The sequence below is a fragment of the Cydia pomonella genome, chromosome 14 (genome assembly GCF_033807575.1).
Source record: "Cydia pomonella isolate Wapato2018A chromosome 14, ilCydPomo1, whole genome shotgun sequence".
NCBI classification, from domain to species: domain Eukaryota; kingdom Metazoa; phylum Arthropoda; class Insecta; order Lepidoptera; family Tortricidae; genus Cydia; species Cydia pomonella.
In genome coordinates, this window is record NC_084716.1 from 5,458,872 (window position 1) to 5,470,865 (window position 11,994).

An 11,994-nucleotide genomic window follows, 5' to 3' on the forward strand; every position below is an offset into this window, starting at 1 on the left:
TTTAGGACATTAGCACACAAATTGACTAAGTCCCACAGTAAGCTCAATATGGCTTGTGTTGAGGGTACTTAGACAACGATATAATTATATATAAATATTTATAAATACTAAAATAGATAGAAAACACCCATGTCTCAGGAACAAATATCCATGCTCATCACACGAATAAGTGCCCTTACCAGGATTTGAACCCGGGACCATCAGCTTCGTAGGCAGGGTCACTACCCACTAGGCCAAACCGGTCGTCATAACTAATATCAACATAGTATAATACTATTATAAGCCTCTCGGTCCTACAATAACATTTACGAAGTCTTATTGAACTTGAGAGTGCCTAGTCTTATATACCCATTCTCTAAGTTCATTTGATTTTATATTAGACTTTATAAATGCTATTGTAAGAATGTAAGACTAATATCAACATAGCATAAGAACACTGTAAGTACGTACTTTTCTGATTTTATTTAAAGCTATAAACAAGCATAATAAGATCAACAGCAGCACTTTAGTAAGATATTAGAGTGATATAGGATAAAGATACTTATATCACAAAAGACAAGATCAATATAAGATCGTTTGATCTTAAATCGATTTTGGGAACACTTGTAAGTATGATATTTAATTATTTAATTAATTTTTTTTTTGTAATTTAAAGTAAGAGTGTAATTTTAAATAGGTATGGATTACGACAACTGGAAAAAACGTTCGAGAAGTGATGGTTATCGGCGGAAAATTCAGAAGTACAAAAAAATCATAAGTAAATCAAATACATATACAGCTCCTGCCAAGACAAGGTAGTGTTGGTGAACATATTAGTGAGGGTTCTGTAGGTTCTGCTTGCATGAAAGATGTAGAGGTTGAGGAAAATGTTTCAGTATGTGAAATTAATGATTTTAGTGAAAAGAATCTTCGACCGATGACGAAACAGATTATGAGAAAGATTTTGCCTTAAAAAGTGAATTACAAAAATGGGCGTTAAAATTTAATATCCCTCATGCAGCAGTAAATGGATTGCTAATTATTTTAAACAGAAGACTAAATAATGTTCTACCAAAGGACGCGAGGACACTGCTTAACACAAACAAAGAGATTGTGCAAATTAATGAGTTGTCTCCTGGAATGTATTGGCATAGTAGCTTAATAACAAGACTTGTATATTGTGGTTCTTCCCAAGGCCATGTTAAATGTTTTAACATGCGGAAGTCTTTCTTCATCAAGTAATGGTATGGTCTATATCCATAAATACAACCATTTTGCATCACCAATCTTGTCACTTAAATAAAAAAAACATTTAGTTTATTAGTATGTGTCAAGTGATCTAGTAAGGATAAACAAATGTATTTAGGGTTTTAGTAAGTAAACCAAGGAACCCTAATTAATTCAACATGGCCATATCATTTGTATTCTGAATGCAGAATTTAGTGTAAATAATCTTATAATAGTCTAATAGTGCGCTTTAAAAATACACCTACAGCTATGGCTGACTATCAGTACAAATAAAGAAATAAAATAATTATAAACGGATACAAACACCATATTTGATAAGGCGCATGAAGTTTGAAGTGGAAAACAGGGTCTACTTTACAGTAAATAATATTTTCCCACGTGATTACATACCGTAAAACATAAACACACACGATGATAACGAGCACCTCAGAGCTTGGGTGCCAATTATCCAAAGACCAAAACGTGACTACTTTTGACTGCAGCAAGAGTACCCTTCATGCTTTTATTGATCCTTGCCATGCTATAAAATTAGTGCGCAACACCTTCGGTGATTTAAGGCTGTTGTACGACATGTATGGCAGAAAAATTGATTATAATTATCTTGAGTTACTACTGAAAATACAAGACAGTGAAGGGCTGCACTTAGCAAATAAAATAACAAAAGCACACTTACACTTTGCAAAACAAAAAATGAAAGTTCGTCTGGCTACGCAATTGCTAAGTAACTCCGTAGCAGATGCCTTGGAGTTCTGTAAAACAGATTTACAAATGGAAGAATTTAAAGATTGCGAAGGAACAATAAACTTTGTAAGAATTTTCAACGATATCTTCGATGTTTTAAATAGTCATTCGGTTCGTCCACCTGGGTGGAAAAAAGCGATTTGCCCAGAAAATGTGGGCTTGGTAGAAGCTCTCTTTGAAGGAGCCATTGGATACATTTCCAATTTAAAATTACCGACCGGAGAGCTCCTCATAAAATCGAAACGGAAGACGGGTTTTATCGGTATGATAATAAATATGAAGAGTGCCTTAAATCTGTATAGACACCTGGTAGAAGATAGCCAAATATTAAAATATCTACCGATGTACAAAATGAGCCAGGACCACGTCGAGTTGTTTTTTTCTGCCATCAGGGCTCGGGGCGGATTCAACAACAATCCAAATGCCGTCCAGTTTAAAGCAGCATTCAAAAGACTATTAATCAGAGCAGAAATACGAGACGGTGGACTTGGTAACTGCATTCCTCTGGAGCAAATACGCATTTTAAACTGCTCTAGTAAGGATAATCCAGTCCATGTGTTAAATAATTTAACTGAAAGAAGTTCGTTTGTGGAAATACCCGAAGATGACAGCAGTTTATATGAAGAGTACATTGATTGTCTTAACAGCACACTGTCACAATACTCGGAAAGTGTGGTTACATACATTGCCGGATTTGTAGCAAAAAAATTGGCCCGCACTATCAAATGCGAAAATTGCAATGCAATGTTGTTTGGGGAGCCAAATGATTATGAAAGGTCATTGATAAAAGTGAAATCCCGAGGAGGTTTAAAATACTAATCTAAAGATCTGGAAAATATAACCCGCAAAACTGAAAAAATAATAAAACCAAAACAAAAACATGCCTCAAAACTACTACTTGTACATATTTAAGTTCGTCATGGACTATTTTGAATCGACCCATATATTCGAATCCGACTCGCACCACGACTCAAATCATAAATATTTATTGATTAAAAGCGTGATCCAAACTTACTTAGATATAAGGTTTCGATTTTTCGGAAAGAAATTAAACGGCAAAGTTTCCTTCCGAAACTATTTAAATAAAATCATATTGTTCCGGAATGAGTAAGTCAAACTAAGTAAATGTAAATATGTAGAGTAGAGATTTGTTTTTAGATCAAGTTGTAAAAATGTGAGCGATTATTATACATTATTTTTCTTACATTAAGATATTACTTTTTTATTGTAAAGTTGTACATAACTAGTAATAAAAAAAAGTTTTAAAATGTAACAACTTGTTTGATTTATCGATAAAGTTTACCACGCGTAACATCATGTGTTTATTATACCTACTTTCAAAATTTGTTGCACTACCCTTCCTAATTAATATTTCGGCAAGCTCACTACTCAAAGGTTGTCTGAGATCGCTCTTAAGCGATAAGACCGCCTGTCGTTGCCCAGTGTATTTTAGTTTGTATTTTTTTCTATTTTGTTATCTTTTTTGTTTGTGGTGCACGATAAAGATTATTACCACTAGAGCGAAACCATCCTAGCTTTGCCCAGATATTTTAGTATCTTAATATCTGTGAAATCTATCAAATCCATACGAATTACACATAATTAAGTAGTGACAGATTTCACAGATAAGAAACTAAAATATCTGGGCAAAGCTAGGATGGTTCCGCTCTACTAGAGCAGCACCAAAATAGCTGAGTGATATGACCGCCATTTTATATTTTTCAAATCCAATCCACGCTATCACTGTCGTCTGTTCCAGTTCATTTTGTTTCAAAAGTCAGTGCTAGGGTTCTATCACTCTCATGCATCTCTCATGTTTTAGTTTTAGGTGGATTTTTCTTAGACTGTTTACTTGACAGCTGTAATTCACATGCATTTGTGCGTTGTATTGCAAAGGTAGAATTATAGTGTAATCTGTATGAGTGAATTTGTTAAAAAAGTTTGTTATTGTTAGATTCTAACACATGTATGTGGATAAAAGCTGTCAAATAAACAGTGTTAAAATAATCTAACTACAGTTGAATTTTTAATTCGATAGCGACGTTTGACAGATAAATGCGCATTAAGACTAAAATAACTGTTTTCTGGTACAACTATAGCTGTTCTCATGAATACAAAATCAACTTTATATCAATAATTAAACGTAGTCTCATTCATACTTGTAAGAAATATACTCAGAGTAACGAGATATTTATTACGAAAACTGTCAAACGTCGCTATCGAATTAAAAATTCAACTGTATAGATTAATGAAATGTCGATATCAACGTATTTAAACTTTTGAACAGCCGCACCCACCCGCCGCATTAGCCGCATCACTACCGGAAAAACGGCCATTTTATTGGCCAGTATACTTTAGGTATAACAATTTTGTAGGTATAACAAGTCCATATACGTCATTTTGTAGGTATAACAAGTCCATATACGTCAATGTGTAGCGGCAAGGCGTCGACGCGCGTTAGAGTCAGCAGTTTTGGTAAACAGTTTAAATGAACATTCAGTACGAGCAGTCGTTTAGCGCAGCTCGACAAGTGCGCACTTTCTTAATACATACGCGATACCGCGACGCCGCCTGGTCTTGCGCCTTTTCTCTAAACGTTTGTGTTTTCTATTAATGTAACCTTCTGATACTAATTTGGAATCTGAATAAATAGATGTAATTAAGTGAATCTTCGTTTATCTCCTCACCATAAAAGGGTACCCGCTACAGTTCTCTAAATGTATGATTTACTTAAGTATTTAAGGCTTGCACACACTAGGCGTGTTTCCGCCCGCAGGATTATGATCAACCTCCTTCGATTCAAATTTAGCTGTGTAATGCAAATCGGCGTCCGGACTCGTACGAAGGGGACCTCGGAAAACTCCGCAATTACGACATCTGTCGAACTATGTTGACCAATAACACTGCCGTCGCTACGGTTACCTCGTAACAAAACTCGATTAACCAATGGTTGATCACAGTTTGCTCGGAAGCTGACGTTGCTACGGCTACCATACAACAAAACTCGGTTAGCCAATGATTGATCACCATTTGCTCGGAAGTTGACGTTGCTACGGTTACGTTACAACAAAAATTGGTTAGCCAATGACTGATCACGAATTCCACGAAAGCTGGCGTTGCTACGGTTACCATATAACAGTCCTGTCTAGTTTTAAAATGTGCAGAAAATTTCAGTAATCGGAAGGCTATAATCAAAATGTCAGATTAGATTGATGACATTGTTGTTATTGATTCTAACGGTATAGCAAATGTAATTAAGATAAAAATAATCTTTGTAATAAAACTTGAAGAAATTGTGAGTGTTCAGACGGTCAACCTAATAGCTAAAAAAAATGTTGCCGAGTGTTTTTGGTCCAAGGTGCAAAATATCACTCAGATCCTGAGAAAAGTGGGAGTGCTATTGCGGATTTTGAGGATTCCAGCTCAGCGTCCCCGGATTTCAACGCAAGTCCCGGCTTTACAAGTGATTTACAATTACTAGGGTACTAGGGTATTCATGTATTGTCGTGTAATAATAAATGAACAAATTGATTAATGACTGTGTATTTTTACTTTAAAAAACAAATAAGAACTCTTATCATAAAGTTTCATAAAACCAAATAGGTACCTAGGTAATTACAAAGTTAACATAAGTTAACATTGCACAAATTGTGCGGTTTAACTTAGACGGTTGACGTCGATAGTTGAAAAAAGAGTAAATAAATTGGTCTTTAAGTGCTGCATTGTGAAAAGTATTAAGGATGCAGTAAAAGAAAATACTGGAAGTACTAATACTGTTGCAGTTTCTACCATCACCAGCTACCACAGGGCGGTCCGGTGCGTCAAGTGCGCGCTGGACTACCCCTCGAACGAGTGCAGGAGACCGAAGGAGGAACCAGCCACATGCTGCAACTGCTTCGGGGACCACCCTGCCAACCACAGGCAGTGCCCCGCGTACCTCATAGAGCTAAGGAATTGGCGTGCGGGTACACGCTCCCACACCCGCCGCCAGCCGCAACGAGGCCCTGACACGAGGGCCTCGAACACACCAAACTTGGTAGGAGAGTCCTCCAGAGGTTCCCTAATGGCACCAGCCAACCAGCCGAGGACCCGGACGACAGGACAGCAGCGGAGGCAGCCGCAACAACAACAACAGCAGCAGAGGAAGCCGCAAGTAGAGCCCAGAACGACGCCACCCGCAGCGCCCCCCGCGCTCGACGTCACAGCGCTGCACAAGGACAGTCACCGCGGTGCAAACCGCGGTAACTGAGTCCTTGAAACCAGCGCTGGATGAGTTTGTACTAGCGATTAAGTCTCTGTCTAAGTCTGGCTAAAACCCAGACTTAGCCCACCCCTCTCAGCAATAACGCAAGTTATTCACCAGCTGCACTTTTATACGGCCTTAAAGAGAAAGATTTAAGAGTTGTATATTGGAACGCGCAGACATTAAATGGTAAAATTAATGATCTCCGCACTTTTCTCCACAGCCAGGACATCGACATCATGCTGATCAGCGAGACGAAGCTGAAACCGTCAATGACGCTCACAGCCAGCGGCTACATCGCGTACCGCTTCGACCAAAGAAGGCCCGACGACGGGGCCCCTTACCGAGGCCTCGCAATCCTCATAAAGAGGACTATCATCCACCAACCGGTGGACATACAACAGCCATCATCATTCTCTGCACTAGGGGTAGATATCAAACTGCAAAGACATAATCTGCGCTTGTTTGCTATCTACAGGCCTTGCGGTCACTGCCGGACGGCAGAGATGCAAGCCGACCTAAAGCAGCTACTGGTGGACTCCCCCGTGCCGACCATCCTGGCCGGGTACTTCAACGCCGAGCATCCCGCTTGGAACTCCTCCGCGCACTCCCAACCGGGAAACATCATCTACCGGATCGTGGAGGACCACCCACTACCACAACTCCGATGTGTACAACAGAGGCACCACCATCGACTTCGCGATCTCTCGCGGAGTCAATGCCCTTACGCGGCACGAGGTATTCCATGATCTCTCATCCGACCACAGGCCGGTGCTCCTGACCATCGCAGACCAGCCGACAACGAGACTCACCAGAGGGTCTGGACGCCGCTACGACTGGACGGCTTTCTCAGAAGCCATGGTAAACACTCTCCGTACAGGTCCCATCTCGACCGCAGAAGAGGTCAACACAGCAGAAGCAACAATCACGGAGGACATTAAGGCGGCCCTCACCGTGGCCGGCCGCACGATCCCGCAGACGGACCGGCGCACCCCTCTCCCGAAGCCGCTCGTGGAGATAGGGAATCAGTGCGTAACTCGGAGAACGAATTAGAACATACGGTTATACCCCGCAGTAGGTCGAGTACGCTAGTCAACAAAGACGCCGTAGTCGCACCGCCGTCGCCGCGCGCGCCGTCCGTTCGCGCATCGAACGTAGACCGCGATTCGGTAATTAGGGATCGCGATAGTCAAATAACCGTGTTACTGGCCGAGCTGGAGGTCCATAAAGCCACTCTAGCCGTCGCCCAGACGAAGTCCGAGACTGCCAAAGTACGGCTGCAGATTGCGCAAATGGAGGCGCACTCTGACGGCGGCAGTGTCGTGGCTGACGACTCTGAGCGGCGTACTAGAAATTGGTAAGGACGACATGCTAGACCACAACACGAGATCGCGAACGATGATAAATTCCCTCTACCGAAAGAGACCGCGCCGCCCGCCGACGTCGACCGGCCTAGCCGACCACAACCGCGAGGTCCCGCATAGTAATTACGCGCCGATCTTTCATAAACCACCCGAGTTACCCGCGTTTTCAGGCGATATAACCGAATGGATCGCTAGTTTAGTGCCGCCAACAACGTGAGTCGGATTAGGCGCGCACTCAAAGGGGAGGCTCGGACAGCCGTAAAATCCATCATGTACACAGTTCAGGACCCGTACGAAATTATGGAGGCGCTAGAACGGAAATTCGGCGACCCGGAAGAGATAGTGCTCACCGAGTTGCATAACGTGAAGCGTGTGCCGCGATTGGCCGAGGACAATGGCAATATAGCCTCTTTCGCCGCGCATATCGCTAACGCCGTCGCTACCATCAAATCGTTACGGCAAGATAAGTACCTATACGCGCCTGAACTTGTAAATAAAATCGTGGACAAATTTAATCTGATAGTGCGTTACGAAGAGTGTATACTGTATGTTCCGAAAATCGTTATTTCCTAATTGCAGTTAATACCATTCGCATTATTTCTCACTTTATATTTTTCTCGTAATCTTCCTTTCCCTATAGCAACTTTAGTCATTCGCATATTTTTCCATTGTATTTTTTTTTGAAAAACTTATTTTCACGGTATGTTTTGTAACCATTCGCATTATTTTCCATACATTTTTTTTATGAATAGCTTAATATCCCTATATGTTTTATGACCAGCCGCATAATTAAATAAATAAATAATAAATATTCAAATATTTTTGTTAGCAAAGAAGTAATAGTAGTCGGTTCGTAAATTGATGATTAGTAAATACTCTAAGGTTGAAAACTAGTTGATTAGGCATAAACGTTTAAATAATCATAGACACTAGATAATAATCAATATGCATACACTTCAACATACGTATCTATCATTGTCATATGTGACATAACATAATTTAGTCGTTGTGAGAATATAATTCTTATCTTCTCAAAAAAGTAATTTGTCAGGACTTTCAATGGCTTCAAGCAATTTGAAAGATAGTGTTGCAACTTTTAGCTTCATTGAAAGCAACCGCAGAGGTAAAATTTTGATCAAGGGCGGTCGGAGGCATTACTTAAAACGCGAAAATCACAAATGCCGGACTTCTGTATGGACTTGCGACAAGGTTGGTCATTGCTATGGCTCAGTATTGCTCAACCCTGACAAAACTGAGATAATTCGAGAGCGCGAACATTGCTGTATACCAGACCATGAGACCATTGAGATAGAGCGCAGCATAATTAATTTAAAAAAGATGGTGACCACGTCATATAAACCAATCCCAACCTTGTTTAAGGAAGAAATGAGGCAGTTTATGACCGAAGAGTATGTAGACAAACTGCCGATTCTACGCAACAAAAAAGATAGTTTATATAGAGCCCGCCGCGAGGAAGAATCTTTCGAATGCTGCGAAGACATCCTGTTACCAGAAAGCTTAGCCCAGGACTGGCTTTGTGTCAAAGAAGACGACTTTTTAATATTTGTTACTGAAAAATCCAAGGAATGGCTCGCAAATTGTAAGAAGTTTTTTGCAGACGGTACTTTTCGGATCGTTCCAGAACCGTTTGTGCAATTGTACACTTTTCATGCGGACATTGGGTCTACTGCTGACCACACAAGAGTACTGCCTTGCATTTATGTTCTATTGCCCAACAAGCAGCAGGAGACCTATGAAAAAATGTTTAAAAGTTTTCAACAAAACATTCCTGGGTTTCAACCTGATGAATTAAAAGTGGATTTTGAGAAAGCGGCAATCAACGCGTTCCGCAAACTGTACCCGTTAGCAAAAATCACCGGATGTTATTTTCATTTTTCGCAAGCAGTGTACAACAATGCAGAAAAATTTAATATATTATCTAGACGCGAGGGTTGTACCTATGTAGCAAAATGTGCGGCCCTTGCCCATCTGCCGGCCCTAAAAATTCACGAAGGTTGGATCGAAATTTCGTCAGACATGCCACAAATGCCAGGCATCAAAAACTTTAATGAATACATGTCATCGCAATGGGTTCAAATAGAAATGATCCACATAGTATCGTGCTTTAAGCAGCGTCACCGAACGAACAACGTGACTGAGAGCTGGCACAAAAAGATTAATAATATCATTAGAAAAAATTCTAATATTTTATTAGTGCTCTCAGAACTGAAGGACGAGGCACAGGCAGTGGATTTCCAAGAGCTACAAAATGATGTTCGCCCTGATGTCTTTCGGAAAAGGGCTAAAAAATACATTGCAATGGACATGAAAATCGATAACATTGTTAATAATTTTCTGCTGGGAAAATATGACATTAAAAAAACCATCTTACTTTTGGCCTGCTTGAAGTATTAATATGCTTGTCAGTTAAGTTAATGAATACTGATTTTAACTTTCACAGTTGTCAGTCATATTTATGAAACATAATTTTTAAGAATAAAAAAAAACATTCTTTAAGTTTCAATAAACGATATTAATTTGTTCATATCATCCTAATCTTGACCCGTCTAGATACATAGAATGGGAATAATGCGAATGGTTAAAAAACATATCCAGAAAATAAGCTACTAATAAATGCACAGAATGGGAAAATATGAAAACGGTTCAAAAACATATCGAGAAAATAAGCTACTAATAAATACATAGAATGGGTAAATATGAGAATGATTATAATTGCTATTGATAAATGAAGCTTACGAGAAAAATAAAAAGTGGAAAAAAATGAGAATGGTATTAACTGCCATTTAGGAAACTACAGTATACACTCGTTACGAATGGGCAAAGTATAGGCAATCTAATAGCGGAACTCCCGACTTAGTCGCGTTGTCGGAGTTCTTGAGCGAAATTAGTGTTGCGTCCAAACGCGTAAACCGACATAGGCCGTCAGCTAGGTAGAAACAAAAACCAACGTAACGAGCATAACTTACAGGTTCTATTTGAACCCCGTTAACAGACAAATCTAGCTGTAGCTGTACCTTATAATTAAGTGAGAAGTGTAGGAGGTTCGTTTTCTCGATATTTAACTGCATGCCGTTAGCTTTAAACCAGTGCAGCAATTTTAGAATTATGCCTTTAGCATTCGTCTGCAGTTCCTCTTGGCTACGACCGTGGATTATTGCACATATATCATCCGCGTACATGATGAATTTTGCAATAGGACTTGGGAACGGCAAGTCATTCATCAGTATCGCGGATATGCTATTACCGACGTTTGAGCCCTGCGGAACGGACCTATCTCCGACTGAGCCACATTCAGAAATCTCGCCATTCACATCAGTGGCTAAGAATGATTTTACTATATCTAGGGCCTTACCTCGGACACCGTAATGTTCAAGCTTCGCCGCTGTCAACTCATGGTCAGGTCAACTAAGTCGAATGCACGAGACAAATCAAAAAATATAGCAGCAACGTACCTTTTTGACTCGAGATGGTCTAATACGATTTCCAATAGCTTGCGCACTGCCCCTAGGGTGGATCTGGGTGGGTGGTAAATACCTACTTATTTTTTAATTACTCGGAATTTAATACTAGGTACAAACTTTCCTTCCTCTTTCGTTCTGTTTAAATTAATAGTAGGATTTTATACACTATCATCATTATCAGCCAAATCACGTCCACTGCTAGACATAGGCCTCCCTCAGAGATTTCCACAGCGACCGATCGTCGATTAATTTGAAGTATGTAATATTTGTTTTAGCTGCTGAATGCAAGGACAAATGGCGCAACATTAGGTGCACATTTACAAGAAGCATCAAAGGTCAACCAAGTGGCTCAAAAACAAAAAAGCCGTACTATTTAAGCGAATATTTAACGTTCGTTTTACCGTACGTAAAACCTTTAAATGAATCCGGTAATCGCGGTAACATTCCACCAACCCCAGTTACCCTAGATGCAGAAACGACCAGCGACGTGGAAACTACAGAGCAAGTGTCAGATAATGGTCAGACTGATTCTTCGCAGCCGCACCAACCACCGGCTTCTCAAATGTCTCAATCAACCCACGGAGTACGCCGCCGCAAGACACCAGCTTCAGAAATAGACGCCGCAATGATTAACTCTTTAAAAAATAAAACGAGAAAGGCGGAAGACTTTCTTCACAGCACAAATAAAAACGAACAACAAATGTCACTTTTCTTTCAAAGTTTGATACCAGAATTTACCGATATGAATGGGTAACAAATCCGTAACTTTAAAATTCAAGTTCTACAACTCATAGACAAAATTAAGACCGCACCGTCGACAACTCCACCCCCGAGCGACTCCACCCCCTGTACATCCAGAGAATCGTATTACACAGTCTATTCACCAATATCATCTGTTGGCTCCAAACAAATCCAAAGCCACCTGGAAAATAATTAA

The 11,994-nt window shown here is 40.1% G+C and overlaps 1 pseudogene; it reads left to right on the forward strand.

Moving 5' to 3' along the window:
• The first annotated feature begins 7,845 nt into the window (after positions 1–7,845).
• Positions 7,846–11,994, forward strand: LOC133525339 (uncharacterized; annotated as a pseudogene).